Source organism: Mobula birostris, chromosome 5 (assembly GCF_030028105.1).
Source record: "Mobula birostris isolate sMobBir1 chromosome 5, sMobBir1.hap1, whole genome shotgun sequence".
In the NCBI taxonomy this organism is placed as follows: domain Eukaryota; kingdom Metazoa; phylum Chordata; class Chondrichthyes; order Myliobatiformes; family Myliobatidae; genus Mobula; species Mobula birostris.
In genome coordinates this window covers 168318824-168346114 of record NC_092374.1, presented here as the reverse complement: position 1 = coordinate 168346114, position 27291 = coordinate 168318824, and the positions used below count along the sequence as shown (strand labels likewise).

The 27291-nt window shown below is 40.0% G+C and overlaps 1 protein-coding gene across 7 annotated transcripts in view; it reads right to left on the bottom strand.

The window, feature by feature from the left end:
• mbnl2 (muscleblind-like splicing regulator 2) overlaps positions 1–27291 on the bottom strand; it is a 195176-nt gene that overhangs the window by 102108 nt on the left and 65777 nt on the right. The window contains exon 1 of one of the 7 annotated variants that reach the window (XM_072258812.1): positions 4812–5050. The exons of the other annotated variants lie outside the window; for them this stretch is intronic. The gene's annotated coding sequence lies outside the window, so the exon portion shown is untranslated. Of the gene's footprint in view, positions 1–4811; positions 5051–27291 lie in introns of those variants that run through there. 7 annotated transcript variants of the gene reach the window in all.

Below are 27291 nucleotides of genomic sequence, written 5' to 3'. Positions count from 1 at the left end.
CAACTTCTGATAAGAGTTACTGCCACAGGACTCCAGAGAAGGAATCCAACTGGGTGGTTGCTTTGCAGAAAACTGGCCAGATCTAATGCAGGTCATTAACCTGAAATGTTAATTCTTTATCTCTCTCTGCCTGAACTGATAATATATTTCCAATTTTCCCTTTTATTTTAGATTTCCAACAACTACTCTGTTCGTTATCTTAGTTCCAGCACTTCTTTGATTCTCCCCTCCCCACCTTTAATCACCTCCTCCAAATAAATCAAGTGTGATAAACAAGTGCTCATTCATAATTCTATCTGGGCCATCAGGTTTGCCCTAGTCTCTACAACGTCATGGATAATCCTGTCATCTTTCCAATCCTCCTCTGCAGTGTAAAACATGCCTATTTTACCACTTAGCAAAAGGTTGATTCTGTTTCCCTTTCCATTGATGCTGCCTGAAGGCTAACTATCTCTTTAGCTTTCTGTTTTCATTTCACACCATTTGTGTTTGACAAAATGCCAGTAAGGATTGAACTTCCAGTGAAGTTCAAAACTGCTAACACCCATACCAGCATACTCAAGGTTAATCCAAATCTTTTGCCAGAGTGTACAATTTTACTTTTACTTCATAACTTCAAATGAAAAATGGAGTAAATTTAGTAAGTGGTCACTTGGATAACTTGCATCGAGTCTCCTGCGTAACTGCCAAATCAGTGTGTTAAATACATCATGACCTGTTCCATTGTAGAAATACTACAGATTCACAGCAGTTTTTACATCAATCTGAAGAGACATTCTGAAACACTGGCCCTGCTTCTCCCTCTCCTGAGCTGCAGGACATTACTACAGGTTGAGTACCCCTCAGTCGAAATTCCAAACTCTGTAAATCTCAAAAATCAAACTTTTTTTTGAGTTTTGACAGGTCGTCACAAATAGAAAATTCCAGAAGATGCTGGGAAGATTCCCAGATGATGCGCAGATCTTGCGCACCACAGACAGTGCTGAGAAGTGACCTCACATATGCAATAGACAGAAATTAATGAAATATAGAAAAACACCGCATAGAGCGAAAGATGGAGATCTCGACCGTATATCATCAGCGTTGAAGTGAACATATGGCCACTTAACAGTATGCTGATCATGAAACAAGCAAAGATCTATCATGACGAATTGAAAGTTGAAGGCAATTGTGAATATTCAGCGGGCTGGTTGCAGAAATTTAAAAAAGGCACAGCGTTAGAATTTTAAAGTGTCTGCTGATCGTGAAAATCCAGAACAAGTCTACAATGCTGATGGTTTTTATACTTTACATAAAACCTAAAAAAAGTAAATACAAATAGTGTATTATCACCTTTTAGACAAAATACGGCATCGTGGAGACTGAAAGGTTGCCGTTGTTTGTTGTTATTCAACAGTTTATTCAGGTATTCTCCGATGCTACTGTGCTGCTTCTGCACCTTGTACGCATTTTGTTTCCATTATATTAATGGCATGTAATAATTTTTACTTTAAGTACATATGTGTGATGAACAAGTGTTTACTTGTTACTGCTTACCAGTAGCATGCAAATTCAGAGTCAGAAATGATGGCGATCGCAAGCTATCTCAATATATATTCTAAAATAAGAAAAAATACAAGACCCAAGATACTCTGGCCCCAAGCATTTCAGATAAGGGATACTCAACATGTAACATGTTCTGTTTTTAAATCTAATTCTAAATCTCCCAATGTTTATATCTGGAGTAAGTAGAGGTTGGCTGAAGGTAACACAGGACCTCCACTTCACGCACATCTGCTCTCACCCCATCCTCCCGCCACCCCACTAGGAATAGGGTTCCCCTGGTCCTCATCTACCACCCACCAGCCTCCGGGTCCAACATATTATTCTCTGTAACTTCCGCCACCTCCAACGGGATCCCACCACTAAGCACATCTTCCCCTCCCCCCCTCTGCTTTCTGCAGGGATCGCTCCCTATGCGACTCCCTTGTCCATTTGTCCCCCGCCCCATCCCTCCCCACTGATCTCCCTCCCGGCACTTATCCTTGTAAGCGGAACAAGTGCTACACATACCCTTACACTTCCTCCCTCACCACCATTCAGGGCCCCAGACAGTCCTTCCAGGTGAGGCGACACTTCACCTGTGAGCCAGCTGGGGTGATATACTGCGTCCAGTGCTCCCGATGCGGCCTTCTACATATTGGCGAGACCTGACGCAGACTGGGAGATCGTTTCACTGAACACCTATGCTCTGTCCGCCAGAGAAAGTAGGATCTCCTAGTGCCCACACATTTTAATTCCACGTCCCATTCCCATTCTGATATGTCTATCCACGGCCTCCTCTACTGTCAAGATGAAGCCACACTCACATTGGAGGAACACATTATATTCCCTCTGGGTAGCCTCCAATCTGATGGCATAAACACTGACTTCTCTAACTTCTGTTAATGCCCCATCTCCCCCTCGTACCCCATCAGTTATTTGTTAATATATATATTCTTTTTCTCTCTCTCCTTTTTCTCCCTCTGTCTCTCTCGCTACACTCCTTGCCCATCCTCTGGGCTTCCCCCCTCCTCCCTAGGCCTCCCGTCCCATGATCCTCTCCCTTCTCCAGCCTCATATCCCTTTTGCCAATCAACTTTCCAGCTCTTGGCTCCATCCCTCCTGCTCCTGTCTTCTCCTATCATTTCCGATCTCCCCTTCCCCCTCCCACTTTCAAATCTCTTACTAGCTCTTCTTTCAGTTAGTCCTGACGAAGGGTCTCGGCCTGAAACATCGACTGTACCTCTTCCTAGAAATGCTGCCTGGCCTGCTGTGTTCACCAGCAACTTTTATGTGTGTCAGTTAAAGATTTACATGTTTCCCAAAGGAACACACCATATATGCAAATCACCATTATAAAATCCAAATTCTTAAATTTACTAACAGAAAAACTAAAACATTGACTCCTTAGCACCAATGCACACAAAATGCTGGAGGAACTCAGCAGGTCAGACAGCGCCTATGGAGGGGAGTAAACAATTGACATTTAAGGGTGACACCCTTCCTCCGTACCAATAAGGTGCTACTGCGTTGTCATAAGCAAAAGACTTACCTGAAGAAATAAAACAGATAAAGTAGATCCCAGATATTCTGCAGCGGATATTATCTGACTATAGTATAGATTCAGACAATCTACAGTACAGGATATCTCTAGGATTTTAAAATTACATTATTTATTGAGCCAAAATGATTTCTGTTCAATTGTGGTAATTTTCTGGATGAAAGTTTAACTTATAAAGAAAATCTGTGTATACAGGAGTAAATTTTAAATAGAAAAATCATTTAAAATCTAACATACAAAGTGAAATTGACTGGAATATTAAAATAGAGAATTACAGTAAATACACAACTTTGTTTCAATTTTTGTCCTGGCTTTTGTTTTGAATCATCTCAGAAAGTAATTTCAATTTTCTATCTTTCAACAATATCCAGCTTTTTGCCCTCAAACTGCTGCACATTCATCTGAATCAGTATAACTCCAAAATTCCCTGTGTGAACTAAGCTACTCTGTCAAATCCTCCATTAATCCACTGCTTTGATCAAACTTTGGCGGCTCATCCAGATATATCATTCCTTGGCTCAGCATCTTTTACTTTGAGTTACTTCCGCAAAAGTGTCACAGAGAACTTCTTTAGAAAGGCCCTGTATTACAGATATTGGGACATGTTTGTAGAAACAGCTGTGAATGGAAAAAAAAACTCTACAAAATTTCTACCAAAGACTATGCTCCAGCCTTTTTCTTTCTCTGCAATATGGCACAAACGCACAGCTAGAAAAGTTGTTGCCTCAACAGTTGCTGGGTTCAATCACGACCACTGTGCTGTCTGTGTGAAGTCGACATGATCTTCTAACTGTGTGGGTTTCCCCCGGATGCTCTGGTTATCTCCCACGCTGCAGACTTGCTGCCCGGTAGGTTAATTGCCCACTGTTGTGTGCGTCGGTGAATCCCGGGGGAGCTGACATAAATGTGGTCAGGTATCAGTGGAATTACTTTGTGACTCAGCGTAGACTTGATGGGTCCAGGGGCCTCCTACATTGCAAGGAAATATGGCTAATACTTCTGAGGTTGTTCCCTAGGTGGAGAAATCTGAATTGCTTCTTGTATGAAGCAAATGGAAGTGAAAAATAAGCTACAATTTTTCTACAGCAAGCCTATTACTTAACAATGGTTTGCAATACATATCACAAACATGCGAAAATCTGCAGATGCTGGAAATCCAAAGCAGTTCCTCCAGCATTTTGTGTGTGTTGTCTTGTAACACATTATGTTTAATTATTTCCGTTTTATATTCAGTCTTAAATAACTGTCCATTTCAGCTAGACTGACAGAATATACATTATTTCTGGGTAGCAAAACAAGCTTGTTTTTCCCAAAAGAAAAATTATCCAGAATAGTGGGCAATAACATCAGGAACATTTTTAAGTGTACATACTAGCATATCTTGCTTTGTCCAGTAATCTTTATTTCACAACACACTAAACTTATTAACAAATAAGTATGATTAAGGTCAAATAGTTACAACATGCATTTTCCCAAAACTTAGAACCTTTATGTACATTTCCTTTTGAATAATTTCCAAAACACAAAATACAGGGCTTTAACTTTGCAAGGTAAATGTTTGGATTCCACTTTTCCAACCAGCGTTACATTTATGTCAACGAAATGCCCCAAACAAAATGTCTGAGGGAGGTAGGGGTATTGCTGATTTACAATCTTAGACTTCCCATTTGGAGACAAATTACTTGTTCTAATTGAAACCAACAACACATAGTTTTTAAAAATTACTTACATCCCCCTCATGGCTCTTCTAGTTTTAACAGTAGCCGGAGTTCAGTGCACGAGTGGTTTCTAGATAAAAAGAGTCTACTTCATGCCAAAGGCACCGAAATGAACACTGTGTGGTTTCAGAAATATCTAACATTGATTTTGTTCAGTGCTAGAATAAACAATGCTTCTGTAAACAGTGCTACATAACCAAGTGCTTGTATGAAAAACTGAAATGAAAGACCACACCCTTGCTAACTAGAGCTAGATTTTCAGCAGAAAGACTTGGACAATGTCAGATTTTCCTTCAACAACCACCACACCCCCCCACCCCCACCTCCACCCTGCCCCCAGTGGAATGTATGCCATTTTAAATTGCTCCACCCACACAGCCAGGCCAAGAACTGAGGAAATCATTCCAAAACCTGGTCAGACATAAAATCTGACTGACATGTACCCAGGGATCTGAACTTCACCACTTCAAACTGAAAACTCCAAATCTTGCACATAACTTTATAATTTGTTAAATCAATGTAAAAGTTAGAACATTTTGTTTTCGATTAAGAAAACTGAAATGAAATGCAATGCCCAGAAAAGAAAAGAAAGGAAAAGCCTCCAGGCTTCATTCCTGGGTAATTTCACTTAGAGCAGGTGCAGTGTGAAAATGAAGAAGTTTGCTTTCACCCTGTATTAAAGCTGAGCACCAAAACACAGTGTAAACCTTTCTGCACAGATGGAAACAAACAGAGATAAACTAGTTAACTTCCGGCTGCAAAAACGAAGCCGCCTTTTTTTTGCAGCAGGAATGAACATTTCAAAAGTTACTTTACATGGTTTCCAGGCTCTCGTTTGTAGTTTCCTCAGGTTGGAGAGAGCATTAACTTTGAACCTTAAACTGAACCTGAGAAAACACCTTTAGAACTATATAATTAAATGCACATAACCTGGGCAAGACTGAGATGACTTGGAAGGATTGGGTCAATTCGTATTGCAACATACAGTTCCAGAAGCCACAGGTGAAAAGGATTACGGTTCCCCCACATGATAGTTAAAAGATAATGAACTCTTACAGAGAAATACACATTAAATTGCATGAACATGTTTTTAGTTCGAATACAGTACAGTATACTCCTGGGGGATTTTCGAGGCAGGATGGCTTTGTTCAAACAGATCCCGTAATTATTACATTTTAAGTCCCGATCTAGGGTGGGGCATCCTGTGCTTTTCTTTTTATTTTAAAAAAACTGCTCTTGTCAACAATGCATTTGGACAACAAATCAGGCTCAAGCACAGAAATTCCAAGTTGGCACTTAATGGTTAAGCCCAAAATGTGAGTAAGCCCTAAAGCTTTAAATTCCTGGTAACTGCACTCACTGGAAGGGGAAGTCTGGAGGTGGGGCAAGGCCATACCAATGGGAGGTAGTTAGTATTTCCTTAATCATGCAAAAAAAGGACTTTAAAAAGAGGCATGCTTTCTCACTTTATACTGACCATTTTTACACAGCCAATCCCAGGGCATACAAATGAATTAATTTTAAGGCAACTCTGCATCGTCGAAAGAAAACTCACAAGTGCTGGTTTCTCAGTCCATCTTGCCTAAAGGGCGTTTTCGAGAGTCAGTCGAATCAGAAATTAACAGCATTATATCAGCTCATCCAACATCTCGGCAGCTTCTCTCCTCAACTTCAATAGACAGTGGGGATGAAAACCCAAATTAACTGGTTGGTGTCAGGGAAGGATTATAAAATCCTGTCATAATTCTACACTACGCAATATACTGACCACTAGTGTAAAAGCTTTTGCACTGTTTCTTCCTTTTGTGTGTGTGTATATATATATTTTTTTATCATGAATAAAGTCTATCTTTAAAATAAATGGCAATAAGGGATTTTCCGGTTCAATTAATCTAGTGATTAGTGAGATGCGATTACAGCCCAGGGTGTTCTGAAGTTTGGGGTTCAAATCCGGCGTCATTTTGTACGGAATACCTGTACGTCCTCTTTGTGCAATGCGTGGGTTCCCCCCCCCCACCCGAGTGCTCCAGATTCCTCCCACAGTCAAAAGACCTACCAGGGAGGTTAGCAAGTCATTGTAAATTGTCCCGTGATTAGGTTAGGGTTAATAAGGGTTGTGGGGTTACGGCTCAAAGGGCCGGAAGGGTCTACTCCGTGCTGGATTGCTGAATAAATCAGTTAAATAAGTTAAAATACACTTCATGTTCCCGGCATAAACATTTTGTGCTGGTGACAATAATGAGAATTATTTTTTGCATTCTTAACAGAATCAAAGACTACTTAAACAAAACTGCATACCTTTCATTATAATGACTCACATCAGTGTGCAATAACTAGACTGCTTGGTACAGAAAATGTGTTGAAAATGCCAAAGATAAGAAAATATAAACACTGCATTAATTATGCATAGATTCAGGTATTTTAACCAGACTACAGCACAGGAATATCACCTGTTAGTGAGTGTATCATTCCCAAGATGAGCTGATCTGGTAAAAAAAAATATGCTGTTCAAATGGTATTGCCAGAATAGTAAATGTGCTGCACCATATGGGTCATTCAGAAGGATGCCAGCTGTAGCCTTTGTATCCAGGTCAAAAATTTGTTAGTTCAAATCTCAGAGCCTTGAATTGATAAATCTAGGCTGACACTCCAAAGCAGTGCTGAAGGAGGACTGTTCTGCCCGCGGTGCCATCTTTTGTACGAGACGCCAAATACAGACGACTTTGCTTCTTCAGTGGATTTCGAGGAGTAGCAAGGATTTTAGTGCTTTGCTTCAATTTCAGTCAATACTACTGAAAGACTGAGTAGCTGGTCATTATCACACTATATGAGAGACTGCAGTGTGTTTCTTACAAAAAATGTAATGACTGTTTCAAAACATACTACTTTGCTTGTCTAACTATTGGGGCACCTGGAAGAGGGAAGTGAAAAGTGCTTTGGGAATACAAGTGCAGGCAATCCTGGCACTGTAACCATTTAGGTATTGGAAATTTATTTTTACCAAATATATGGATTTATGATGTGAAACACCGAATAAAATTCACCCTCACTGAATTTATGTGAAAAAGGGAAATAATAAAACACAAACTTTAACCTTTTTTCAACTCATGTTTCTTATCACCTCCACATTATGGAAAATCATGATATGGACCATTCTAGGCAGACAAACCCCCTCTCCCTTACTACGCCACAGCTATCTGCAGTCTTCTCCCCCAATTTGTAATGAGACGCGGATGCAAGCAAAAAAGTTGTAACAATTTTCATCAGCTTCACTTCATGATGCTGCTCTCTGTTATATTTAAAACCAAACTACAGCACCTTGGTCTGATCCAGAAAGGCCAAAAATTAAAAGTGTTTAGTTTTAACTCTGCATTAATGCCACGGCCCTCCATTCATTTATTTTACCAGCTAGTTTACTGAAGAAACATTTTAGTGCTAAGATTCCTTTAATTCTTAAATGTTCATAGGTTTTTGCGGGTGGAAGTGAGGAAAAGATATGGAAGGGAAGACTAATTACGTAGATATATTGTAAAATTAAATGTTCAAAGTATCAGACAATACAGAGTAAAGATGCTTCTACACTTGAGTGTCTGGGTTCTGCTAGAACCTGAAGTGTGGGTCTTGTAAGGCCAGTGTCAACACCACAAAACCAGCTAGGTCTGCTGAAGTTGGCTGCAAAGACTTGTATTTAAGTTTCAGAATTAGCAGCAGGCAGTAGGCATACAGCACCAAAGAAAAATAAAAACAGTTATTACCGTTATTATTCTGAAAGGCTGTCTTGTTCACCAGCAAAATAATTGTGACAACTGGGCAAGGCATCAGACAAAAGCTGCTTTCATACTGAATGGAGCTGGTGCTGCAGTCACTGCTTCTCAATGTATAGGTCAGGTGCAGCTAGTGACAACCCCTCAGTGAAGTCTTGAGATCCCTAAAGCTCTTCCTTAAATAAAAAATATTCTTGACCACTAATTTAAGTTAATCCAACATTTCTTGCAATGCTGCTTGACATGCCAAGCATTTTCAGATTTGCATTATCCACAATATTACATATTTTGTACTTACTTAAAAGAGCATAATGACATTGGGCAAGCAATGAATGAAAAATACGTATCAATGAAGTATGGATGACAGCACCAACGCAAATTTCAAAACAAGATACCACTAACTGCTTTTGCAGGTTTCTGTCAAAGTACTTTCAAATCAATTTGTTGCACTGAAGAGTTTTCTGGGTCCTGCTAAAGATGAAATTCTCTGAAAAGGATAAAGTTCCCTCCTGTACACATTTTGAAAGTCCATCCTTGATGCAGACCTACAAAAGCCTAATTCTTCCAGCCAGAGTTCATTTCATGTATGAACGTCGTCATAAAGTGTCCGTGCTTCACTAAAACCTGCTGGACAAATCAATTATAACAAACAAATAGCCACAGTGATCACACCATCAATTAGCACTGTAATTATTTTGATATTGTGGGATTGTGTTCCTAAAAATGGGTTTCAGATTGTGATTTTTCATAAGGCAATGTGTCATCATCCGCACATGTGTAAAAAAAGATGATTAAAAAAAAAGTAAATTTTGTGTTTCCTTGCTTGTTTTCACACACACTCGGTGGCCACTTTATAAGGTACAGGAGATATCTAATAAAGTGGCATCTGAGAGTATCTCCTGCACTTAATAAAGTGGGTACTGAGTGCATGATTGTGGTCTTCTGCTGGAGCCCATCCACATCAAGGTTTCAAATCCTGTGTGTTTCGAAATACTCTTCTGCATACCACTGTTGTAATGCATGGTTATTTTAAGTTCAAGCTCAAGCTAATCATCATTCAGTTATACACTTGTATACAGCAAACGAGACAATGTGCACGTCACAGTACATGTAACTCGCAAACATTATACATAAAGTAACATTACCACAAATTAATAATAAGTTGCACATGTAATGCAAGTTAAAAAGTAAAAAGTATAATGCTACTAGCGCTTCATATGTAATGAGACCTGGGTGGTGACAGGGAGTTCGGTAGTCTTATGGCCTGGGGGAAGATTATGTTTCCCATCCTAATGTCTTGTCCTAATACTCCGGTACCTTCTGACTATTACAGAAGGTCAAAAAGATTGTTGGACAAATGGGAGGGATCACGGACATTGCGAAGAGCCCTGCATACACAGCACTCCTGATAAATATCTCTAATGGGTAGAGAAAACACGCTGATGATCCTCAGCAACTCTTTGTGGGGACATTGGTCAAATGCTTTTCAATTCCTGTACCAGGCGCTGATGCAGCTGGTCAGGGCATTCCCTCTATGGTGCTCTTGTTAAAACTGTTTAAGATGGGGGAGTGGGACGGGCAGCCTCACTTGTCTCAATCTTCTCAGGAAGTGGAGATGCTGCTATGGTTTTTGACCAAATATGTGGTGTTCAGGGATCAGGTGAGTTCATCTACTATAAGCACTCCCAGAAATTGGAGCTCCTAAGTCTGTCCATGAAGGTACTGTGGTATGTACAGGGAGGAGTGGTCAACCTGCACCTTCTTAAAGTCTACAACTATCCATTTGGTCTTGGCCATGTTGAGACTCAAGATGTTGTGCTCACACCATTCTACCAACCGCTCTAACTCCTCTCTGTGCACCGTCTCATTGTTGTTGAGGAGGCCAAGCACTTTCCTGCCATCAGTGAACTTGATGGCTCAGTTTGAACTGGATCTAGCAATGCAGTCACGCATCAGCAGCATGCAGCCCTGGGAGCACTGGTGCTCAGTGTGATGGAACTAGAGATGTTTCTGTCAACAAGTCCAGGATCTAGTTATAGAGAAAGGTGTTACGACCCAAACAGGACAGTTTTCCCACCACCTTCTGAAGTATGATCATTCCTAGCATATGAGGCACTATTTTCCAGGTGGAGCAGGACAGAGTGGAGTGCAGAGGCTATGGTATCATCAGTGGACTGATTGTAGCAATAAGAAAACTGGAAAGAATTCAGTGTAGCAGGAAGATTGGATTTAATGCAATCCATAACCAACCACTCAAAGCACTTTGGAGGTCAGTGCCATTGGACGGCAGTCGTTGAGGCAGGTTACTGTTGCCCTCTTGGGCATCAGGATGATAGTGGCCTTCTTAAAGCCTGAGGGACAATGGACTGCTTCAGAGAGATTTTGAAGATGTCTGTCATAGCCTCAGTTAACTGGGCTGCACAGTCCCTTGGCACCCAACCAGCTATCAGGCCCCATAGCTTTACGTGAGCTGACCCTGGCAGGGGTCTTCCTTGCTGGCATGTTGTTCCGTGTTGAGCTATTGTCGCCTTCCTCTCAGCTTGAACCAGTCTGGCCATCCTCCTCTGACCTCTCTCATTAACAAGGAGTTTTCACCCACAGAACTGCCGCTCAATGAATTTTTTTTTTTTTTTTTTGTTTTTCCATATGATTCTCTGCAAACTCTAGAGACTGTTGTGCATGAAAATCCCAGGAGATCAGCAGTTTCTGAGATACTCAAACCACCCTATCTGGCATTAGGAATCATTCCATGGACAAAGTCACTTAGATCACATTTCTTCACCATTCTGATGTTTACTCTGAGTAGCAACTGAACCTGTTGGGCCATGTCTGCATTGTTTTTTTTTTGCACTTGATTGGCTGATTAGATATTTGCATTAACGAGCAGATGTACAGGTATACCCAATGAAATGGCCACTAAATGTAAACTCCATGGCAGCAAATTATATTCCACATCTCAGATATTTGGATAGATTTTGAATTTGGTAAAGACGAATTTCCCTTACCCATAACGTAGGGGTGGCCTGTATTCATAACTCAGGATCTGGGCACTGCTAGTATTGATCACCTGCCCTCGGTTGCCATTAAAAAGACGATACTGAACTACCTTCATGAGACTTTAATTCTTCTGATGAAAGTGCTCCCGCAGAAGTTCTCGGAAAGGAGTTCCATGTTTTAGAAGTAGTTTTGAGAAAAACACAGCATATCCAAATCAGAATGGTATGTAATTTGGAAGGGATCATGCCTGTTCCACCTCTGCCTGAAGCGTTCATTCACATTGGCCCTTTGTCAGTTTTTAAGTACAGTTTTTCATAAATTCTGTTTTTTAAAAAAATTTTCCTGTAAATACCTGCAAGAAAATGAATCTCAAGCTAGTATATGGTATAAGTACCTTGACTTTGCATTTTCAATGGCAGAGGTCATGGACTTAGGAGGTGCTGCTGGCATAGTCAAGGTGAGTAAATGCACAGTGTTTTGTAGATGGTACAGAAGTCATTGCACACTAATGGAGAAAATAACTGTCAATACTGTGGGTGGGGTTCCAATAAAGCAGACCGCTTTGTCTTCAACGGAATTAACCTTCTTGAATGTTGCTGACACAACCCTGATCAAGGCAGGTGGAGGGTGTTCTATCACAGGCCTAATGGAATATCAACCTATAGCACCTCTCAAGGTAATGTCAGACCACATCCTTTAACTCAGCTTACAATCCAGTTCTAGTGAGAAGTTCAACATTTTTCTGGCGTTTTAAATACTTTTATTAGAGCAAGCAATTATGAGATCCAAAAAAAAAGGCGAAGTTAAAGTTTGAAGAACTAAGTAAAAACACATTGACCTCTTAACTACTGGACAATGACAACCACTTCTGTATTTCTATGGACACACTTGAGAAACTGCTGTCAGATTTCATCCATTAAAATGATGACCAACTCCGTGTCATTCTCACAACAGATTAAGGCATGTTTCGATTAAATTACCCGTTCTAAACTCCAAAAAAATATAGACTCATCCACACAAATCTCTTCTGAGACAATTACCTCATTCTATAAACTAGACTAGAGAAATGCACTCCCACTGAGCCGAGTTGCACTCTCCCTGAGGCAACAAAATGAGAACAGTATTACACGTACCTCTGTGTAAGAGCCCAAGCCCTGCATTATTTCCACAAAGCTTCAAACTACATTACAATGAAGGGAAACATATCATTGCCTGCTAAACTGTTCACTGCACCTATTTCTGAACTTCACATACCAATATTTAATCCCTCTAAATAACATTAAGTGCATCAGCATTTGAAAACTATTGATAAGGAACAATAGAAACACAATGAATAATCACACATTTCTTCACTTATACCTCAGCCCACTCGCATAACATTGCTTTGCAAACTATTCCCCTCAAAACTTATTTTCCAACCATCTTTGCATCACCAGGAAATTTCAATACAATAAAGTTTCCCCTTCACCTAATTCAATAATAATATCAAAGTTGGGCTTTATTGTGAGATGACTCTTCCCAGTAATGCAGTAAAGTACAACCTCACCAGGTTTCTTCTGTGGACACAAAAAAACCATACTAATCCCATAAGTACTAGAAGTTAGTGCCTGTGCCAATATTCTTCCGATATTTATCACTGATATTTGTGGAATTCTGATATGCACAAAATGGTTGCTGCTCTGTGACTCGTGACTAACATTTCAAAAGATATTCTTGGGTTAAAGTACTTCGGGACATCTAAAAGTTGCCAATATCATAAATAAATGCACACACAGCTTTTCTTTTTTCCGACTCTCCTGGATGAAATGGTAAAAGAAACCAGAAGTTTAGGACAGTAGCAAGATGACGTAAAAACATCACAAAATGTAAGAGGTAAGCAGGGAAGGGAAAGTGAAGTGAAAGGAAATGAAGAACAAAAAGAAAAAGCAAAAAAATATGGTTCAGAGCATGAAGTCAGAGTTACCTTTGACAATATTTCAAATGCTGTACCAAATAATTGCATAAATCTCCCAACTCTAGGACCCACACAATACAACAGCAAAAAAAAAAGAGACACACCACTAGTTCCTTTGCTGCTTCAATGTAGTTTCTCCAACTCAAAGACTTGTAAAGCTACAAAGGGCTGAAAGGCAAAGCCAAAAAAAAACACCCTAGCGGGTGTTGATCATTAGTTTGTTCAATGCATGTACAGCCATCTCACAATGACCTTCAAATTGCCTATGTCAGATAATAATAACCCTCGAATTTTCTGATTGTGTGTAGTGTTGTCCCCAAGTATGGGAGATATAACAGCTGCACAATTGGGGAAAAAAAAAGAAACCTTCAAGCTCTTCAAGATGCTTTGGGGCCGCTGAACCTCCAATATGGTCAAGGAAAAGACTTTGTACATAACAACCAAATGCAGAACAAATATTTTCATGATTAAAAATACCAGAAATTCTGCAGATGCTGTACATCATGAGGAAAATACACAAAATACTGGAAAACTCTGCAGGTCAGGCAGCATCAATGGAGAATAGAGTTAATGTTTTGGTCTGAGACCCTTCATCGGGACTGGAAAGGAAGATGACAGAAGAAAGAATAAGAAGGTTGGGGGGCAGAGTTAGGTGAGGTAGATGGTGTGTGGCTAGGGAAGGTGGGAGGTGTGAATGATGTGAGAAGCTGGGAGGTGGAAGATGGAAAAGGTGAAGGGCTGAAGAAGAAGAAATCTTACAACAGAGGACAGCAGACCATGGAAGAAAGGGAAGCTGGTGGTGAACTAGGGAGAGGTGATGAGACAGTGAGGAGAAGAGCACAGGTGAGAGGTCAAACAAAATGGGGAATGGAAAAAGAGAGAAGGAGGGAAGGGGGCCAATTAGAGGAACCGATGTTCATGCCATCAGGTTGGAAGCCACCCAAACAGAATATGAGGTGTTGCTCCTTCAACCTGAGTTTGGCCTCATCATGAGAGGAGATCATAGACAGAAATGTCAGAGTGGGAATGGGAAGTCAATTTGAAGTGAATAGTTACCGAGTGATCCTGCCTTTTACGGCAGACAGAGACAAGGTACCTCCCTCCTCTCCCACCCACCTTCTTATTCTGGTTTCTGCCCCACCCCCCTTCCGTTCCAGTCCTAATGAAGCGTCCTGGCATGAAACATCGACCATAGATGCTCCTTGACCTGTTGAGATCCTCCAGCAATTTGTGCGTGTTTTTCAAGATTACATTCATGTGCTTCCGTTTTAAGATTACACTTTAAAAACAAAATCAACAACACCTAAGAATAATCAAAATCGCACAATTGTTGAAATAAGGTAGACTCAAGAGACCGCAGATGCTGAAATCTGGAGCAACAAACAATCTGCTGGGAGAACTCAATGGATCGAGCATTATCTGTGGGAAGAAAGGAATTGATGACGCTTCAGGTTGAAACCCTGCATCAGCCCTGATGCTGCTCAACCCACTGAGTTCTTCCAGCAGATTGTTTGTTGCTGTTGGAATAATGCAGTCTTGACAGAAAATTAAACAGACATTTTGAACTATTACAGAGCTAGAGAGATTGCTTTGGAAGAAAATTAAGATACAACAGTCCTAAATACAAGTTTATCATAGTGATTTGATCATCTTTAAATTTAGGACATTATACTTTCCCTCCTAAACAATACGTAATGGAAGATCCAGGACTGATGAAACTGTGCCTATGGGCAACTTTCACACCTAGTTAAACATTGGGGCTTCATGTCTTGCTCCAGAAACTTAACAAAAATCTAAATGAATATCTTACTACTGCACCGAGGAAGAGCTGCATTGTTGGATGCCGAGTCTTTCAGAGGAGAGATTAACTGGAGTCCTTTGTCCTCTCCTAAATGAGCAAAAACGATCCCATGACATTATTTCAAAAAGGAGTAATGTGTTCAGCATCATTCCCTCACTTGTCATCACACAGAACTTTTATCTAGAACTTGCCAAGTCACTGCTGTACTTTCCTCGGTACAAGAGTGTTTCAAAAATATACACAGCTTGAAAATGCTTTAGGATATTCAAAGATCAGGAAAGATACTCTAGATATGCAATTATATTTTTCCTTTTGAAGAACAGTCAAATCTAACATTTATTCAGATGATATCTGAAAGGCTTTGTAATTTACCAAACTTTACATAATTTAAATTTAATATCCTTTTTACATTCTCTAATTAGACCAGTGTACAAGTACTGTATAGCAAAAGCAATATTATTTCTGTTTTAGGCCGCTAGTGACATAGAACTTACCTGTGAAGACAGACACTCCGATCTCCACAGTGAGACAAGAAAATTAAAATAACCTTATGGGATTCCACCCCCTCCCCCAAAGGATTTGGATGACAAGTGTGGCTGAAGATTTGCTGGCTCTGTAAAGCTCTAGTAAAGAAAAATGGAATAAAATTTACTTGTGTCGTATGTTAGTGAAATAGTTTTAAAAGAAAACACTGCATTCAGGTTCAGAGAGATGAAATAAGCTTTTATAGGACTTTAACGGAAACACGAAAAACAGTAATTACTAGATTATGAAAGACCAAGTTCACCTGCCACTGCCCTGGGAATTGGATGATACAATAGTGGAGTTGTTGACTAATTATGGCTATTACACTCCATCAAGTGGTTTTCTAGCAGTCTTAGACATAAGGCAAGGTGAAAAGCTTTGGGAATCATAGCGCCAAAGTCACTGATCCTCCCAAAAAGGTTACACCTCCCATGTTGCATTCTGTATGCAAAAGGTCATGATGGCCTTTCAAAGATCTTTGTAAAAAGCATAGCTTCTCTAAAATCTGTTTTCAACAAACCATGTCCAATCTTAACACTGTTTCCTCAAGGCTGCATAATTATTTCAAAACATATCAAAGCTTCACAATTAAAATGACTTGCAAAAGAATCATAACATGTGTGCCAAGGCTCCGCTAAAATTACTTCAGTGTTCTTCGAGACTAATCAGGTTATTACAAGAGGATGGTATTAATCTGCAGGACATTCATATTGTACACCAGTTTGAATAAACACGTTCACCAAGACGAACAGAAAAGCTGCGATGTACCTTTTCATAAAGCTGTCCTTTTTTAAACCCTGATACTACAGTCCTAAGTCACTCCTAAATTGTTGGACATCACTAGCTTCATTCTAAGATACACAGACCCAGCCAACTGCGACAAATTAGTCAGCCCAAGGACTAGGTAGCCCTTCCAGATCCCTGATGCCTTTAGAAACATCCTGTCTTTTCGAACTGCAATCATACAAAATATTTTTGATAATTAAAATGATTTGCTTTTAAATAAAGCAATATAATCCTCTAAAGAATATCTGTACATATTCTATTATCACCGGAATAATTTTGAATTTGCTCTCACCAAATGACTTGCAACCACTTTGATGCCATGGCAAAGAAAGCTCACCAGAACCTCTACTTCCTGAAGACACTAAAGAGATTTGGCATGTCCTCTTTAATCCTCACCAACCTTTATCAATGCATCATTGAACACATCCTATCCAGATGAATTACAGCTTGGTATGGTAACTGCTCTGCATGTGAAGACAGGAAACTGCAGGGAGTTGTGGACACAGATCAGAAGATCATGGAAAACAGATTACCTTCCATGGACTCTGTCTACACTTCGATAAAACAGCCAGCAGTATCAAAGACACCACCCACCACAGATAGTCTCTCTTCGTTCTCCTCCCTCAGGTGGAAGATACAAAAGCCTAAGATCAGATATCAGCATGCTTTTATCCCAATGTCATAAAACTATGAACAGCTTCGTCATACAATAAGAGGGATTCTTGACCTTACTTCTTGTTATGACCTTGCACCTTATTGTTTACCTGCAATGAACTTTGTCAGCACGTTAGTCTGCATTCTGTTATTGTTTTACCTTGTGCTACCTGAATGTACTGTTGCAATGAAGTTATCTATACTATAAACCAAATTTCTAACATACAGATAAAAGTTTGAAGCGCAACACACATCAAAGTTGCTGGTGAACGCAACAGGCCAGGCAGCATCCCTAGGAAGAGGTACAGTCAACGTTTCAGAAGGGTCTCGGCCTGAAACGTCGACTGTACCTCTTCCTAGAGATGCTGCCTGGCCGGCTGTGTTCACCAGCAACTTTGATGTGTGTTGCTTGAACTTCCAGCATCTGCAGAATTCCTGTTGTAAAGTTTGAAGTGCTTCTTTATAATATTATTATGAAACTTAGGAAAGCTCCATTTGATAAGATTAGGGTAGATTGGGAACAGGAATTGGGGTCTATCATTTCCATGGATGACTGGGGGCAGATTTTACAATTACTCAATACTTCCTCTATCTGTGCTAAACATTCCCTAATTCAATTTAAAGTTGTTCATAGAGCACATATGTCCAAAGATAAATTAGCTCACTTTTATTCTCATATTAATCCTTTTTGTGATAGATGTCCGGGGCAGATAGCCTCTTTAACTCATATGTCTTGGTCTTGTCCTACTCTGGAAACCTTTTGGAGAGACATTTTTAATATTATCTCAAAAGGTATTGAATATAGATATCTCTCCTCACCCTATTACTGCTATCTTTGGACTACCTAAAATTTCCAGTTTCTCCTTCAGCCCGTAGAATGATTGCATTTCTTACTTTAATGGCGAAAAGATGTATCTTACAAAATTGGAAAGAGCTTAATGCTCCAACCACCTTTTTTTGGTTTTCTCAGACGATATTATGCTTGAATTTGGAGAAAATTAGAAGCAATCTTTATGATTCCTCACTTAAATTTGAACAGACCTGGAGATTTTTCATTCAATATTTTCATTTAATGTAATTTTTTTTCTTCTCTTTTTTGCTCCATATTTATATACCCTTCTTGTTTTTTTTTACTGTTTTTAATGGAGGTCGGGTTTGAGGACGTGATTTTAAGTTCTTTAATTCTATTTGGTTCCAAGTTAGCCCATTGCTTTGCTTTGCTTTTAGTTTAGTTGCACGGTGGGTTTTTTTGGGGTTTTTTTTTTTCCCCTTTTCTCTATTGATATATATATATTTATATATTATATATATATTATTATATATAAAAATTAGTATACTATTATGTTACCTTAGTATGTTATGTTTAAATTACATTGTTTGTATCCCTTTTTTTCTGTATTAATATTTCCTGTAATTTTATTATATTCTAACAGTGTATTAGTGCCTATTTGGCTTACCCTTTTGTATACTTATTCAATAAAAAGATTTAGAAAGAAAGAAAGAAAGAAGTGCTTCAGTTTTGCTTTAATTTACAACGGTAGGAATAAAAGATTGAAATGCAACTGTACACTGCTATGAATAGAGGCCACAAAGAAAATCCACTGTTTTTTGTCCACTACTACAACAATCTGAAACCAGTTAAACTACTCCAGAGTTGCAAAGAAGCCAGCTCATCTGGAGGACAAGACCAACACACCAATCTTTAATCTTCTGGCAGGTAACAGCCTTAACCATTGCTTTCCCACTACTACAAGAATTGTGTGCATGTAATTTTTTTTTGTAAATAGAGTTCTCATAAATCATCACCCGAACCCACAACAATATACACTGAAAGTAATATGGATGTTGGGACACCACTCAACACAGAAATGGCAAAGTTACCTCTGCTGCTAGTCAAATTTGAATGTGCAATATAATCCAAACTAGTGAAAACTAATTCACTAACAATTAAACATGCGAAAATATGCAGATACTGAAAATCCAAGCAATACACACAAAATGCTGGAGGAACTCAGCAAGCCAGGCAGCATTTATGGAAAAGAGTAAACAGTTGACATTTCAGGCTGAGACTCTTGATGACGTGTCTCGGCCTGAAACATCATCTGTACTCTCTTCCATAGATGCTGCCTGGATTGCTGAGTTCCTCCAGCATTTTGTGTGTGCTGCATTACATTTAAAAGTTGTGAATCACTTCTTTACATCAGAAAAACTTTCCAAGGTCTTATATGATTTCACCATGGCTGCTAAGTATCGACAACCTGTGACTTATTATGGAGAGATATGGACATAAAGTCACTGCATGTTGAATTCAAAAGTCAACCTGGGTACTTCAATAAATCATCTCTCCAGCTTGTTATAACATTTGGGCCAATATCAGTCCTTAATAAATGAGATTTAAAACATACTCAATTAAATGAGAAATCTTCAATCAGTCAATAAACTCTACATCAACAAATACTTCAGTGAAAGCATTATCTGTACTCTGCTACCCTTGCTGCCATTTCGTTTCTCACCCCAAAACCTCATAAAATATACTGATGCAAGCGGACTGCTATTCTTCAAAACCAGCTCGACATCAGAATGCCAGCTTACGAAACAGAGGTGCTGTACAGCTTACGAGCTGTCTGGAAGTACATCTGGTTGTACACCCAGACCCTCTACAGCTGTGCTACTGACCACACATGAAAGGAGGAATTGAATCAACTGTTGTTGGATGTGAAAATAAAAGCCAGTTGAGTTTAGACACCGATACAAAATATTGGCAAGGTATTTCCTGACTGCACAAGTCACCTCCCAGTATTAGAGTCAGCAGAATAACAAACGTTAATGAGATTGAATAAATCAGCTTACTTATGTCCCACTTCCCTTTAAAGTAAACTGCTCTTTGTTCTAATACAGAGCCAGAATTATCATCTGTAATTCAGACCACATTTCCAACATTTTGAAATTCACTAATTCCAACTTTATCGATGTACTATAAAAAGCATCTTAGCTGGATGCATCACAGCTTGGGATGGCAACTGCTCTAACCATGTCTGCAGGAAACTGCAGAGAGTAACAGACACCACTCAGAACCTTATGGAAACTAGCCTCCACACTATGGACTCTGTCTATGCTTCTCACTGCTTCAGTAAGACAGTCAGCATGATCAAAGACCCTACCCACCCTGGACATTCTTCCTTCTGTCCTCTCCCATGAGGCTCAGGGACAGATTCAATCAGTTAAAACAGTGGTCCCCAACCACCGGGCTGCAAAGCATGTGCTACCGGGCCGCAAGGAAACGATATGATTTGGCGATATTAAATGATATGAGTCAGCTGCACCTTTCCTCATTCCCTGTCACACCCACTGTTGAACTTTAACACACGCGAGGTCATCAGTGACCCAAGACGTGCAAAGGAATGGGTCCGTGATCCATTTGTGAATGCTTCCAGTGAATCATCCATGTCAGCGCGGGAAAAAGATCAACTCCTCGAGCTTGTAAATGACGGCGGGCTGAAAAATATGTTTGACATAACATCCCTGTGAGCATTCTGGATCAAAGTCAAGGCTGAATATCCTGAGATAGCCACGAAAGCACTGAAAATGTTGCTTCCATTTCCAACATATCTCTGCGAAGCGGAGTTTTCTGCAATGAATGCAATGAAAACTAAATTGCGGAATAGACTGGACATAAGGAACCTCCTTCAAGTATCGCTGTCTCCCATTACCCCTCGATAGGACTGTCTTGTTGCAGGAAAGCAAGCCCAGGGCTCCCACTGATTCAGCGATATTGGTGTGTAGCAATGATTTTATATGTTCATACGAGGAAAATATTTAATATCCAAACGTTACTTAAAATGTTATGATGCTATTGACTTATAATTCAGTTGTCCCCAATCTCCGGGCTGCGAAGAATGCAGCGGTACAGTGTTGGCCGGAACGCACCCAGCACGTCTTTAAGAAAAGAGCCGAAATAAACAAACTAATTGATTACGTGCCAGGCAGCACCTAATCAATTAGCTTGTTTATTTCGGGTCTTTTCTTAAAGACGCACTGGGTGCGTTCCGGCCACCGCTGCACTCTTCGCAGCAATGTATCAGCCTGTGGGCCGGAGGTTTGGGACCACTGCTATAATTGACTTATCACTATATTCGTGAGAGGAAAATATGTGGTGTGTTTAATATTAAATTAGTTAGATAAACCCCTTCAGAAACAAAATTGAGTGTATTAGTCACTTATAAGTGACTTTATCACCTATATTCTAGTCGTGTTTAACACCCACTACCCCCCCTCCCACCCCTGGTCGGCCGGTCCTCAAGAATATTGTCAATATTAAACCAGTCTGTGGTGCAAAAAAAGGTTGGGGACCCCTGAGTTAAAAGACTACCAGTACAATAAGGTGTAATTGACCTCACAATCTACTTTTTATGACCATGCATTTTATTGTCTTACCTGCACTGCACTTTCTCTCCAGTTGTTGCACTTTATTCTGCAATCTGTTATTATTTTACCTTGTACTTCTTTGGTACAGTTTGTAATGAATTGATCTGTATGAAAAGTATGTAAGACAAGCTTTTCACTCTATCTCAGTACGTACGACAATAATAAAACAATTCCAATACGTCAGGCAATGAGCAGTCAGTTTAAAAGACTGGTCAGCAGTTGAAAACGAAACATTCCTCTTTTTGCACAACACTTGTACTGTACCAGCAGCCCACGATTAAATCCTCTCACTGTCTGTAAGGAGTTTGTAGTTATTTCAGGAGTTTCCTCTGGGTGCTTCGAGTTGCACCCACAGTCCAAAGACATACCAGTTGGTAGGTTAATAGGTCATTGTAAATTGTCCCTTGATTTTGTTGAATTTGAGCAGAAAAATCCTACAAAAGGTAGTGGATTCAGCCAATTACATCATGGGTAAAACCCTCCCAAAACTATTGAACACATCCACATGAAATGTTGCTGCAGAAAAACAACATCCATCATCAAAGATCCTCACCATCCAGGCCATGCTCTTTTCTTCTTGCTGCCATTAGGTAGAAATTACAGGTGCCTCAGGACTCGCACCACCAGGTTCAAGAACAGTTACTACTCATCAATCATCAGGCTCTTGAACAAATAGGGTTAACTACACTCATTTAAGGACTCTTATCTTGTTATCTGATGCTCATTATTTATTGCTTGTTATTTCTACCTGCATTTGCACAGTGTGTTGTCCATTGATCCTGTTTAGTTACTGTTCTATAGATTTGCTAATTATACCCACAGAAAAAGGAATCTCAGGGTTGTATGTGGTGACATGTATGTACTCTGATAATAAATTTTACTTTGAACTTTGATTAAGCTAGGGTTAAATTAGGGGTTGTTGGGTGGTATGCTTCGAAGGGTTGGAAAGGCCTACTCTGCACTGTATCTCAATAAATAAATTAAATAAATAATAATGTGTAATCAATAACCACTTCACATTAGCTCCGTTTTCGTAAAAACATCTGATAAGGTGGAACCTACTATCCAATGACTTGGCTTTGAGAAGCTCAAGACAACCAACACAGATCAGTTGGACAACAGAGAAGATCACATCAGGAATAGCTGAAACAACTTACAAAATTCTTCTCACAGCTACTGTCGAACAGGAAGTACAGAAGCCCGAGGTTCCACACCACCAAGTTCAAGGACAGCTACTTCCATTCAACCAGTTGGTGCTTGAACCAACCAGCAAATTCTAATTTCTGCAGTTTAGCAACACTATGACCATTTTGTACCAAAGTGGATTTTGTTTGTTCTAGTTGTGTTCTTTCTGGTAAAAAAAAATGCATGATTTACGTTAACATTCTTCTGTGAATGCTGTTTAGATGATGCTGAGTGTTTGAGATGCTGTTGCAAAGAAGTTTTACATCGATTCTGTGCTTACGCCTACTTGTGCATATGACAATAAACATGCTATTGACTTACTGAAACACTTGAAGCCATCACCAGGTTAATGGACAAGGGTAGCCAAGGGGCCAAAGTTTTCCCTGGCAAGATGGAAACTTGTTGGAAAATCTTCATATGAGAAACAGCCAAGTGTCCATGAAGTTGTACGCAGTAGCTCTTAATCTATTTGGAATGAGATTACCAAAAGTGCATCACAAAGGTCAATGGTTCAATGGTTTAATTTAATATTGGAGAATGTATACATTATATGACCTGAAATCTTCTCTCTTTGCAGACATCCATGAAACAAAAAAAAACCCAAAGAATGAATGAACCCTAAGGTATATTTATTATCAAAGCACATCCATCAGAGACTCACTCAGAGACTAATTTTCTTGCGGTCATTTACAGTAAATTAGCTGGCTGGTGGCACAGTGGCATCAATGCCGGACTTCGGAGCGACGGCTCCTGAGTTCGAAACCAGCCGGCTCCCTTGCACGCTTTCCATCCGTGCTGGGTTGAGCGTCAAGCTAGCAACTTGGTCTCATAAAAACAAGAAAGCCTGCCAAAAAAAATGCCGTCAATACAGTGTCCCGATGACTCCACTTGGAGTTAAGGGCTTTCTTCTCCTTCACAGTAAATTCAAGAAACACAATAGAATCGCTGAAAGACTGCACCCAACAGGATGGACAATCAATGTGCAAAAGATATTTTACTGATCCCAAAGGAAGGGATCATTACAGTGTCACAATAGCATTACAAGTGTACAGATATACAAATGTTAGAAGAGAAGTGAGAAAGAATACCTTGTATAGTGCTTTTTGGAGCATCGTAGTTGTCTTAGTCTATTACTAAAAGTGCTCCTTTGTTCAGCCAAGGTGGCAAACAGTGGGTGAGAAATACTGCCCAGAATTACCAAGATTTTCTATAGGGTCCTTTATTCTAATGGCCTCCACTGTGTCTACTTTGACTCCTATAACACAGCCAGCCTTTCAAATCAGTTTATTAAGCCTGTTGGCATCACTCTTATTGATGCCATTGCCCCAGCACACCACCACACAGAAGACTGTACGTGCAGAACATGCGAAGGAGAGACCTGCATACTCCAAAGGACTTCAGTCTTCTCAGGAAGTAGAGGCGACTCTGGCCCTTGTACACAGCCTCTGTGCTCCACTCAAGTCCAGTCACCCAGGTGCATCCTCAGGTCTTCACCACATCCACGTCCTCAGCATCAATAGTAACAGCGAGCACTGCAGGCTTAGTCTTCCTATAGGCCATGTTGAGCTGCAGGTGATTCAATTGGCATCATTTGACAAAGTCCTCCACCTGTATTCATTCTCCCATCTCCTGCCCTCCCTTTAAACACCTATCTATTGCAGAGTCATCAGAGAATTTCATTCAAGGCTTTTGGTTGGCACTTTTTGGGTACTGGGACCACACAATGTTTTCCACACAATCGGGACCCTTTCCAGACTGAGACTCAGATTGAAAATGTGCTGGAGAACTCCACACAGCTGCTCAGCACAATTCTTCAGGACCTTGGGGTTCACACCATCCGGTCCCAATGTTTTGTCTAAGTTTCCCCAAAGCCCTTCTCACATACTCAGTTGTGAAGGCGAGTCCACGATAACTGCAATGGAAAGACAACAGACTGTGCAAATACAAAAAGAAAATAATAATAATAATAATAATAATAAGTAATAACAAGAAAACAAGATGAAGAGTCCTTGAAAGTGAGTCCATGGGTTGTGGGAACTTTTCAATGATGGTGCAAGTGAAGTTGAGTGAAGTTATCCCCTCTGGTTCAACAGGCTGATGGTCAAGGTAATAATTCTTCCTGAACCTTGTGGTGTGGGTCCTGAGGCTCCAGTACCTTCTTCCCAATGGCTGCAGCAAGAAGACAGCATGGCCTGGATAGTGGAGTGCCTTGATGATGGATGCCGCTTTCCTATGACAGTGTTCCATGTAGATATACTCGATGGTGGAGAAGGTTTTACTTGGTGTTTCCACACCAGGTTGTGATGCAACGAATCAATATACTCTCCACCACAGTTTGTCAAAGTTTTACATGACATGCTGAATCTTTGTGGACTTCTAAGAAAGCATGTTGGGTCCGGTTACTTATAAAATGCATTAATGGTGACTAATGGTGAGTGAACAATCTACAAGTCAGCGTGGTTCAAGATGTAAAACATATTGTTATCCTCTGATCTGTGAGTGTACACAACAGGCATGACCGTTGGAATGCTCAGTTTTTGGCAAATCATTTAATTTACAACCACATGGTTTTATTTATTTCATAAAATAATCGACTGTTAAATATTATACACATAAGCATGGGTTAGAAAAGAATTCGATGGTTACACAATTTAGAGAGAAACCAAATGCTGACCAGCTGGCATTTCTAAATTGTATATGGTTGCACGCCAGACTGCTTGCTTGGGGAACAGTCCACCCATAGAATAGTTTGCTAACCTGTACAATGAATACTGACTCACTGTATGGCTGGGTTGGATATCAGTTATAAGGCAAGCATTCTTCTAAAAGCAATACTTGCATATGATCTGCTATTCTAGTATCCTTCAACCAAAGGGATCAGAGGAGTTTTCCAAATGAAATGCCTATGTGAATCGAGGAAGACAATTTATTTTTCTGCCTCATCTTGGAAAGTGCAGATGGCTGAGAAGTGCCTGCATTGTGATAGGTAGCTTTATAAAGCAGTTGCAAGAAAAAGTTTGCAAATCCTTTACAATTACCTGGTTTTCTGCATTAATTACTCATAAAATGTGATCTGATCTTCATTCAAGTCACAATAATAGACAAACACAATCTGCCTAAACTAATAATACACAAACAATTGTACTTCTTCTCGTCAATACTGAGTACACCATTTAAACAATCACAGCCTAGGTTCAAAGAAGTATGTGAACCTCTGGGATAATGCCTTCCACAAAAGCTATTTGGAGTCAGGTGTTCCAGTCAATGGTGTGGGTTGTAGAGGTGCCCTGGCCTATAAAAAGGACAAAGTCAAGTAACTGACAGAGCCTGCTCTTCTCAAGTAAGATCTGTTTATGTGCACCATGTCGCGATCAAAACAACTTTCAGAGGACCTTAGAAGAATTGTAGAGATGCATAAAACTGGAAAAGGCTACAAAAGCATTTCTGAAGATAAGTGTTCATCAGTCCACAGTCAGAGAAACAGCCTACAAAATGGAGGAAATTCAGAACTGTTGTTACTCTCCCTAGAGTGGGCATCCTGCAAAGATCACACCAAGAGCACAGAGTGTAATGCTGAAGGAGGTGAAAAAGAACCCGAGGGTAACAGCAAAAGACCTGCAGAAATCTCTAGAACTTTCTGAAGTCTATGTTCGTGGACAACGTTCTGTGAACAGATGAGACAAAATTTGAACTTTCAGGCAGAAATGCACACGGCTATGCTCAGAGGAAAAAGGGCACTGCACACCAACACCAAAACCTCATCCCAAATGTGAAGCACGATGGAAGGAGCATCAGGTTTTGAGGCTGCTTTGCTGCCTCAGGGCCTGGACAGTTTGCAATCGTTGAGGGAACAATGAATTCAAAATTGTATCAAGACATTTTACAGGAGAATGTCAGTTGGATGACGCAACAAGACAATGATCTAAAACACAAGAATAAGTCAACAGAATGGTTTAAAAAAGAGGAAAATTTGTGTTTCGGAATGGCCAAGACTGAGACCAGACCTTAACCCAATTGAGATGCAGTGGTACGACCTGAAGCCGGCTGTTCATACAGAGTTTCCCAGAAATACCAATGAACTGAACAGCTTTATATGGAGGAATGGTCTAAAATTCCTCCTTGCCATTGTGCAAGTCTGATCAGCAGCTACTCTTTTCCATAGATGCTGCCTGTCCTGCTGAGTTCCTCCAGCACTTTGTGTGGGTTGTTTGTGTGTTATTAGTTTAGGCAGATTGAGATTTAGATGAAGATCAGACCACATTTTATAAGTAATTAATGCAGTAAATCAATTAATTGCAAATGGTTCACTGAAAAACAGACACCATTTCTGAAGAAACTATAAGAAATGATTATCAGGTTTTTATGGGGGAATCCCTGCTACTGTCCACACTATTCTCCAC